We start from the raw sequence: 10,669 nt of genomic DNA on the forward strand, positions 1-10,669 counted from the left end.
TTCGCCGTCAGCGAAGGTATAGTAGAGATGTCTGTCGTGTGGGGATCCCTGAATAAAATGAATTGTACGATGAATTATGCTTAATTAAGTTTTGAGTGTGGCAACCAGTTGTGTGCTGTGACTCTTTGCTTTCGTTTTTGTTTCGTTGCGGAGAAAAGACTCTTCGTTGCGGGTGTTTAGTTGCGGTCGAGAAGGTGACTCGATCTCATAGGTTTTTATTTGGTTTGCTGGTGGATTGAACTGTGTTTGTTTTTGTTTTTTTGCTTTCGTTTTCATTTTACTGTGCTTGTTTTTTGTTTTTTTTTGCTTTCGTTTTTTTATTATTTTTGCGCGCTATTATTAATAATTTACGTTTATGATCCTTGACAAGCTTGTATTGCATGCCTGTATTTATTTGTGTGTTTATTTTATTCTTATATGTATTAATAAAAAAAAAAAAAAAAAAACTTGTATCTAATCTAATCTGGTATGTTTAAACTGTAGGGATATTACTGCTAATTGGTATAAACGTCAGATTTGGATACATTCGTGTCACAGATTATCGTGTGTAAGTTGAAAGGAAAATTAGAATATCTGCATGTCGCTTTGGTTTTGGTAGTCAGGGTACAGGAAGTATAGATTCCTTTTCGTTTACCTGTCAAGTCGACAGTGAAATTTCTGTGAAAATTCATTTTATGTTAATTATTTGTGCTTGCTTTTCATACTTCGCTACTGTCATTTCGTTTGCTTTGTGTGTGGTGTAGCTTTAGAAGTTTTGAGTTGATTGTTTGTGTGTAAAGCGAGGTCGTCATTCGGGAACCGATTCAAGTTGCCTGAAGCAACCATTCTCGGAGAGTTAGAAATAGTACCTAGTGGCCTCCTCGTATATTCGTAAGCTTGGTAAGTGCTTCCCATTGAAGGGTGAGTACACATACGTATAGATTGGAGCATTTAAGCAAACCCTAAGGTCTGACTGGGTTTGGTTAGGGGGTTCTATCCTCAAGTGAAAATTATTATTGGGTTGATCGGTCATTCATTTACGGATATTATCATAACCCGAAGTTTGAGCAAAGGTTGACTTAAACATGGCGTCGCTACTTGCTGGTCGTGTAATTTCAGTACAGTTTCCGGGCACTGTGAATGTTAACAAGTCTATGATAAGACATGATTTTGTCCAATTTGGAGGTATAGATACGGTCTGTTTACAGGGTAATTTTGTATTGGTCGTATTCTTCGAGCTGGAATCAGTTGGGAGAGCTTTGTCCACTGCAATTGAATTTCAGGGCCACCGACTCGAGGTGTTAGCTGTTTCTGATAGTGAATTACCACGTTTCCAGCAGATCATTATGGAATCGCGAATTGAAGAAATGATAAGCAATATGCCTGCCGATTCACGTTCATTATTTCTGGGAAGATTGTCTGGTGACCGAGACCAATCAACACCAAAAGTTAGACCTTCCCGACCTAAGTTCGAAACTGCGGTGACTACTCCTCGCGCGTATGCGTTATACAAGGGTGAGGAGCTGTCTCAAACTTCAAACAATGGTGTTAACAGTAATGTGGTGGTTACGCCCAATCCCAGATTGAGCACTTTCTCTGGAGAGGTCAACCGAACTGATGTATCTTATAGACAGTGGCGTAGCGAAGTGGTTGGACTGAAATCGGACGGAGTTCATTCAACTGTACAGATACTGAATTTAGTTCGCAAGTCGTTGAAAGGAGTTGCGCGTGATTGTTTGATGAACCTGGAAAGTGAATGGGAGGGTGATCTGAATGTGAGCGTAGTCCTCGAGAGACTGGATACCTTGTTCGGAGAGATACTCACTCCTGGGCAGATCATGAGTAAATTCTATACGGCGTCGCAGGCCAAGGATGAGAGTGTCAACTTGTGGGCGTGTCGGCTTGAGGAGATTCGCGGACATGCGCCAAGTTCTCTAAGCGAGGATGAACTAAAAGCTCAGTTTTGGCAAGGATTGGTTCACCCCCAGATGAAGCTTGGTTTGAGACCATTACTCGTGTCCTGTACGTATCAGGATATCGTTCGCGAGGCGAGGAAAATAGAACAAGAATTGGGATTAGATGGCCCCAGAAAAGTTTCAATGGATGAAAGGAAACCGAACACGGTGAGGTATACATGTGCTCAACAGGTTTATGCAGGAGGGGCTGATGATCTCAGGAAGTCGATTCAATCACTGACCGAAACAGTGAAGAGACTTTCGGCTGACGTATCAGAGCTGAAACAAAGAGTACCAGCCTGTACTTCTGAACCAATGCCCCGCCCTGAGACCCAATTTGCGAATCGAGGTCGTGCAATGAACCGTGCCGGTGCCGCAAGTGGACGTGGATACCAGGGATATCAAGGTCCTAGTTCACGCGGCAGAACAAGAGGATGTTTTAGATGTGGTGCACAGGGCCACTATCAACGTGATTGTCCACGATCGGGAAACATGTATCAGTCTGGTCCAGGGGCCATGGGCCAGGCAAGTCGTCCCTTGTAGGCCCATCTAATGAGACAACTGTCGAAATTAATGGAAAATCAAGCAAAGCGTTAATCGATACCGGCTCACAGGTGACAACCATTTCCGCGCAGTTTTTTAGTTCTCTGGATACGCCATTATATCCCGTGGATGATTTTATGGACGTGAGGACAGCTAGTGGTAGTAATTTACCGTACTATGGTTGTGCCGAGGTGAATGTCACTGTGAACGGACAGTCACTTTATGTATTAGCATTGGTAACGGCAGATACCGACTACAGCGAGGAAGTTCCTGTAGTGTTAGGAACCAACGCGCTGCAACATTTCAGCGGTGACCCTACCGATTCTACCCCCATTAATCAGGCAATGAATGTGCTTCAGCGACCACCTGAAGAAGTTCGCACTACTAAGCAGGTAACTATACCGGCGAGATCTCAGGTAAGTATTCGCGGCATTGTACGAGATTTGCCTAAGTACGCTGAAACATTAATGACGAGCACCACGGAGGAGGACACCTTACCGGGAACGCTGGTGATGGTACCAACTGTCTCCAAAGTGCGAGTTGCTCGTTGCAATAGAATCGGCGTTTGTGTGCGGAATCTAGGTCAATTACCTGTAACCATCCCGGCCAGGGTGGCTATTTGCGCCGTGGAACCGGTCAGCAGAGTAAAACCTCAATTGGTTAACCCTACTGTTCCCCTGAAACATCAGATGAAGAATCATGGTGATGCGGATGATAGCAAGTTGTTCGACCTGTTCAAATGGGAAGACTGTGACACAACCCCAGAGCAGCTCATTCGTCTGAAGGAACTCGTTCGAAATCACCAGAATATATTTTCAGTGTCCGATATGGACAATGGACGTTGCACAACAGTGAAACATCAGATCAAATTGGATGAGGATGTTCCGGTGAAGGAAAGATATCGTCGGGTGCCTCCCTCTATGGTTGAAGAAGTGAGGGAGCATCTAGCTATGATGTCATCTGCTGGCATTACTCGTATGTCATCTAGCTCATGGTCGTCACCCGTTGTCCTGGTCAGGAAGAAGGATGGAGGATTAAGATTTTGTGTTGACTATCGTACTCTCAATCGTCGCACGATTAAGGACCGGCAAGCTCTGCCTCGAACTGATGAATTGATTGAGAAAGTTGCCGGAGCAAAATATTTTACCTCCCTAGATTTGAAATCGGGATATTGGCAGGTGGAGATAGAGGAAGCCGACAAGGGGAAAACCGCCTTTAACGTAGGTCCTGGTCTGGGCTTCTGGGAATTCAACGTCATGCCATTTGGTTTGACTAACGCTCCTAGTACATTTCAGCGGTTAATGGAGACAACGCTGGGTGACCTGAATATGCGAGAGTGTGTAGTTTTCATTGATGACATCCTGATCTTTTCAACCACTTTTGAGGAGCATATGGCGAGGCTGGAGCGTGTATTCAGGAGACTGGCTGAAGCCGGATTGAAATTAAAGCCCTCGAAATGTGAATTCTTTAGAAAATCTGTCATCTACCTCGGGCACAAGCTGTCAGAACAAGGAATTGAACCCGACCCGTCGAAATTGGCTGCGGTGAAAGATTGGCCGGTGCCAACCACGGTAACGGATGTGCGAAAGTTCCTCGGGTTTTCAGGGTATTATAGGCGATTTATCGAAAACTATGCGCGGATCGCTGCTCCTCTGACCAGGTTACTCACAGGTGTTTCAGTCTTAAAGGGAAAACGGAAGACGGCAGAGAGGAAAACAATGGTCAACTGGGGAAAGCCTGAGCAGGATAGTTTCGCGACTTTGAAGAAAGCATTGATAACCGCACCAGTGCTAGGATTTGCCGATTACCGGAAGCCTTTTGAGGTTCACACCGATGCTTCTCTGGAGGGACTCGGTGCTGTGCTGTACCAAACAAACGAAAAGGGGCTGAAACAGGTTGTAGCGTACGCAAGTCGCGGATTATCGACAGCGGAGAGCAGGTATCCGGTGCACAAGCTGGAGTTTCTCGCGATGAAGTGGGCTATCACAGATAAATTTCATGACTACCTGTATGGGAACAAGGTGCTGGTAAAAACAGATAATAATCCGCTCACTTATGTGCTGAAGAATGCAAAGCTTGACGCAGTTGGACACCGGTGGTTGCAGGCTCTATCTGTGTACGACATCGACCTGGAGTATTTAAGTGGAACCAGGAATACTGATGCTGATGCATTATCCCGAAGTCCGTTGAATAAACTCACGTCGGAGGTATTTCAAGCGGTGTGCCAGGTACACAGGGTGGACCCAACTGAGCCATGGACGTTTGAAACCGGAACTAGCAACATGAAGCAACTCCAGCGAGCGGACCCGGTAATCAATCGTGTGATAAGCTGTATTAGAGAAAAACGGAAGTTCAGACCTTCGTGCCCAGCAGAGTACGCAGTGAGTCGAGCGTTCAAGTCTTTACTACTACACGACGGAGTTCTATATCGTAGGATGTCCGGCAGCGACGGTGTCGAATATAAGGTATGGCTGCCGGCATCGGAACAACAAATGGTTCTTCAGTCCTTACATGATGACATGGGCCACCCTGGACGAGACAAGACCCTGGCAATGTTACGTGCAAGATGCTATTGGCCAGGGATGCGATCGTCGGTTGAGGAATTTGTCAAAAGTTGTAAGCGTTGTGTTTTGTCCAAGTCGTCTACTCCTACACAGGTAGCTCCACTGGTGAGTATTGAAACTGCCTACCCACTGCAGTTACTGTGTATGGATTACCTTACGCTGGAACCATCTTCCGGGTATGAGAAGGTACTTGTCCTCACAGACCATTTCACTAAGTTTTCTTGGGCGGTACCAACCAGGAACGAAACTGCGAGGACAACAGCGAGAATTCTGTTCAATGAAATTGTAACGAAATTTGGAGCACCAACCCAATTGCACTCGGATCAGGGTCCTGGGTTCGAGATTAGAGTTATCAAGGAGTTATGCCAACTTCCGGGAATGAAGAAGACTCGAACTACTACTTATCATCCGGCTGGGAACGGTGCTGTCGAACGTTTTAATCAAACTCTGATCCATCTCCTGTCAAGTCTTCCTCCCGAGAGAAAAATAAATGGCGCGACTACATCAGCCCACTGGTATACGCCTACAACTGTACCCCACATGAGTCCACAGGATACGAACCTTATTACCTTATGTTCGGCCGGAAACCCACCTTATCAGTTGATGCACAGTATGGATGGATTCAACCTGGAACAGCGGCCAGTACTACCACCTACATAAAGCAGCTTGAGGAGGTTCTGGACGAGGCCTGGAAGATAGCGGCGGAACAGTTATGTAAGAGAGGATGCAGAAGGAAGGAGGTGTACGATACAAAGGCAAAATGAGCTGATATCGAAGAAGGCGACCTTGTATTAGTGAAAAGAGAAGGTTTCAAGGAGAGACACAAACTAGCCGACAAATGGGAGTCAGATTCGTTCCGCGTTGAGCAGAGAATGTCGGATGATGTTCCTGTTTTCAGGATACGTCGCCTGGATGGTAGTGGTAAAGACAAAATCTTGCATCGGAACAAGCTCTTGCCGTTAGCTGCTCCATTCCGGGAGGATTGCGAACCGAAGTCAACTTCATCTGTTCAGAGGAAACCTTATCCAACCCCTGGAATCTCCAAAATGAGACAAATGTCAGAACCCCATGACAATGTAAAGACGGCAACGAGAATGAAGAGTATGATGAAGAGTTGCTAGTCGTACCAGTGTTACGTAAAGCCAGAGTGAACGATGAAGTTGTTCCTTTACGAGAGACTGTTCCTCCAGATACAGCGGAGCGGAGCATCGAACCTGTAGCATTGGTGAATCGGGATACAGGAGTTGATTTTACAGCATCGCCAGGTCAGGATATTCAGACGGAGATTCGGGATCCGGATGTTATCGGTGATGTTGGACTAGTAGCTGAAGCAGAAGCTTCCAACAATACGTCGGTAGATACGATCGAGACAAATGAGGAACCTGTTGTTCGTAGAGCTAGTTCTCGTGTTAGGAAAAAACCGGCCTGGCAACGTTCGGAGGATTATGTGTTATATTTTATGGTTCAGATCTGACTGGTTTGTGATATGATGACTTGAATGATGAATGTAAACTTTTAAGTAGTTAAAGAGAAAACAATTATAAAAAAAAGGGGGAAGGGAAATATGTTGTTTTAATTCTGGATCTTGTTTCACTGCTGTTAAGCTCAGAGTTGACTTGGTTACCGTGTTGCATTTTGTTTTCTCTTCTTTTGCGCAGATTAGCTTGGACATTGGTTGGTCGGTGTTCCCTGTTATTCGTTGGGATACAATGATATCCAGGACGATATTTTTTGGCTGGGGAAAGTATGTGGCCGGCTGTAAAATGTAAAATTCTAGTGTCTCTGCGTTTGTAAATACCCTTGACTATTTTGACTAGCTGGTGGCGCCGCTCTTTTGGTCTATGTCATTCTCTGTTAGACATCTGAGAAAGTCAGATGTCTGTTTAAGAATAAATGATTTTCTGAGTTAAATCATTCGTTTTGTCGTTTTCCAGGTGAGTGACTGATCGGGCCTTGTTATCTTATTTGCCACATTTGGCTCGTGTGTTTATAAATAAATCTGATATGTATTTTGGGGGGTTTGATTATGGATTTCATTCCAGTCAGATTTCATAGGGTTTGCTATGGTTTTATACACCGGAAGTGAAGTTGAGTTTTGGCGCCAATTAGTTAGTGTAGTCTGTGTACAATATGTAGATCATATATTATATAAGCTGGGTAAAGATTCGATTAATGTTGAAGATTAATCAATGAATGTTTAATGAATAATATGCATTTATGTTAGCGGATTAGATGATACAAATAAGAATAATGTTGAAGTGTAATATGTCATTCTCTGTTAGACATCTGAGAAAGTCAGATGTCTGTTTAAGAATAAATGATTTTCTGAGTTAAATCATTCGTTTTGTCGTTTTCCAGAGTTACCGGTTATTCAACACCGAGGAACCAGAGAGAAACGACAACGTAAGGATTCTCGAGGAGCGTCGTCGCAGGTCGTCTAGTTGACCCAAAGCTTAGTCTATCCGGGAAACAACAGGATATCGGCTATCACATTACCCAAAGATTGCACATTCTGTCGCGGTTTTTAAAAACTAATTTTAACAATAGCCCATTTGTCTCATCAAATCGTATTACCGATATACAGGAAATTTACTACTTTAGATTTTAAAAGCACTGTCGAGCCGTAAACATCGACAAATCGACGTGTGTCAGTACATCGTCGTTCCGGGGATTAGCTGCGAGTTTCACCTCATCATGAGAATCAAATCGAGTACAAATTAATTTATTACTACCAGTGATTTGGCTGCGGGCGTCATGCAGTTAGTTTAGCAATACCTATTTTTCTTTATCAAATTAACCGTGTATTTACTAAGATAAATCATAAGTGTACCGGGGAGTCGTAGGCCTAAACGAAACACGCCGAAGAGATATAGCGGAGAAAAGTTGTTATGTCGACGAGGTATCAAAATAAAAGAATATATTACTTTATTCGGCCGCGGGCTTCAACCTCTATATCAATACCATCAATACTCTATATTTCCTACAGTACATACCGATCATTGTCAAATGCACAAGGTTTTTACTAAATACAAGTATATAACACACTCCTATCCGTATGCTGGACTCACACTTGACATTCGGAGTAAGCGTTCGCTGTGGGGGAAAGGGATCGTGCGCTGTGTCGCTTGAAGTGTTTATCGAGTTTGACGCGGCTTTAGGCCTACCGGTACTGAGCTTTACTGTCTCAAACAAACACAGTATAATTGTTGCGTTTATTAACGGACTCATTGGATTGAACTTCAAAACAAAATTTACGATATTTAGGTGGGTTGTTATTCAATAGGCCTACGACCAATCTGTCCGGATGTTAGGCCTACGCATATACATAGGCCTACATAGGCTAGTAGCCTCTACTAGGTTAAGCGTTGGCTGTGGGGGAAAGGAGATCGTTCGCTGTGTCGCTTGAAGTGTTTATCGAGTTTTACGCGACCTTAAGGCTTTAGTGTGGTGGCTGATAAGGGCCATGCGTAAAAAAACCACGTATATGCAAATGAGGGCGACATTATGACAAAACGACAAAACTAAAATAACGCGACAAAACAATAATTTTGGTTTTGTCGCCCGTCACAATTCATAATTTTGGTTTTATCGCCCGCGAAAATTCATTATTTTGGTTTTATCGCCCGCGACAATTCATTTATTTGGTTTAATCGCCCGCAACAATTCATTAGTTTGGTTTTGTCGCCCGCGACAATTCAATATTTTGGTTTTGTCGCCCGCGACAATTCCAGATTTTGGTTTTATCGCCCGTGACGATTCATTATTTTGGTTTTGTCGCACGCGACAATTCATTATTTTGGTTTTATCGCCCGCGAAATTTTTTTTTGTCGCGGTTTTATCGCCTGCGACAATTCAATATTTTGCTTTATCGCCAGCGACGATTCATTATTTTGGTTTAATCGCCCGCAACAATTCATTAGTTTGGTTTTGTCGCCCGCGACAATTCAATATTTTGGTTTTGTCGCCCGCGACAATTCAATATTTTGGTTTTGTCGCCCGCCACAATTCCAGATTTTGGTTTTTTCGCCCGTGACAATTCATTAGTTTGGTTTTATCGCTTGCGACAATTCATTATTTTGGTTTTATCGCCCGCGACAATTCAACATTTTGGTTTTGTCGCCCGCGACAATTTAACATTTTGGTTTTATCGCCCGCGACAATTGATTATTTTGGTTTTATCGCCCGCGACAATTGATTAATTTGGTTTTATTGCCCGCGACAATTAATTTTTTTGGTTTTGTCGCCCACTTTATTAGCTTTTGAATAATTAGGCCAATTAATAACGTAATAAAGACATGATTTCGCCTATTTTGAAGTTGATTAATCTGATATAGTACGGAAGCGATAAAGGGCCTCGAGTGTCGCGTTCAAACTCGACAAGTTGCCATATTTATGTCGATATGTCGCGATATATCGCGTCAAGTCCACATGAACATGTCTACATATCGTGACGTTTTCACGACAAATTTCGCTTTTTTGCTCATTTTCCACAGGACAAGCCGTCATTTGAAGACATGTCTAAAGGTAAGATGAGGACGCCAGTAATATGACGTCTGAGTTTCAAGTCGTCATGAATATGTCGACTTGTCGCGAGGAAAATGGTCGAGAAAACGAAATATGTCGTCAAAACGTCACGATATATCGACATATTCATGTCGACTTGACGCGATATATCGCGGTATGTCGACATAAATATGGCGACTTATCGAGTTGGAACCCTTATCGTTTCCGTAGATATAGTGTCGAATATTAAGGTCATTATGGCAGATTCTTTTTTTTAAAAGTGATATTAAAGCAATCATTCAAGTGATCCTACTTAATGAAAGATCTACGGAAGGGATAAAGGGCCTCGAGTTGTCGCGTTCCAACTCGACAAGTCGCCATATTTATGTCGATATATCGCGATATATCGCATCAAGTCGACATGAATATGTCGACATATCGTGACTTTTTGACTTGAAACTCAGTCGTCATATCACTATCACTCATCTTTCAGCAACGCCAGTCACATGGAGTCGTACGTGTTCTACTTTCTGCGACGCGACACGACTGTCACAACCAACCGACGCGCTCTTGCAACTGGCAGAAACTAGTCGCACACAATCGTATTGCAACCGACTTGCACCGAAACTTGCGATGCAACGCGAGGATCGCATCGTGTCACAAGACCAACCTACGTCCGGCTTCAAGTTACTGCGGAGCACCAGAAATATCTTTTTTTTCGTTCAAAAGACCTTTCGCTTGAAAATTCTTTCGTCGGAACAAAATTTATTTCTTTCAAACCAATAATATTCTATACGAATGAACCAATTTGAAAAAATCGTTAGAACAAAGTTGAACAACCTTTCTTTTGTCCAAACGAAAGGTTTTTCGTTCGAACAATCGTTCAATTGAACAGAATCGTTTTAATTTGAACAGAATTTTCTTGTCAGAACATTAAGTTTTTCGTTTTTTCTTCGAACCGAAAGTATTAAGTATTTCGTTCAATCGAACAGAATTGTTTTCATTCAAACATTCGTTCGAAAAAATTGTTTTCGCTCAACCAAATTTTTTTGCCGGGACTAAAAATTTTTCATTTCAACAATAACATAGCTTTTTATTCGAACACATTTTTTGTCAGAATGAAGA

The 10,669-nt window shown here is 43.1% G+C and overlaps 1 long non-coding RNA gene across 1 annotated transcript; it reads left to right on the forward strand.

Moving 5' to 3' along the window:
- Positions 1–509: 509 nt before the first annotated feature.
- LOC141904049 (uncharacterized) lies at positions 510–10,108 on the forward strand. Its single transcript, XR_012619120.1, has 3 exons — positions 510–547; positions 7,400–7,444; positions 10,038–10,108. It is a non-coding gene; the product is annotated as an uncharacterized LOC141904049 (long non-coding RNA).
- Positions 10,109–10,669: the final 561 nt, after the last annotated feature.

The sequence above is a fragment of the Tubulanus polymorphus genome, chromosome 4, assembly GCF_964204645.1.
Source record: "Tubulanus polymorphus chromosome 4, tnTubPoly1.2, whole genome shotgun sequence".
Classification (NCBI taxonomy): domain Eukaryota; kingdom Metazoa; phylum Nemertea; class Palaeonemertea; order Tubulaniformes; family Tubulanidae; genus Tubulanus; species Tubulanus polymorphus.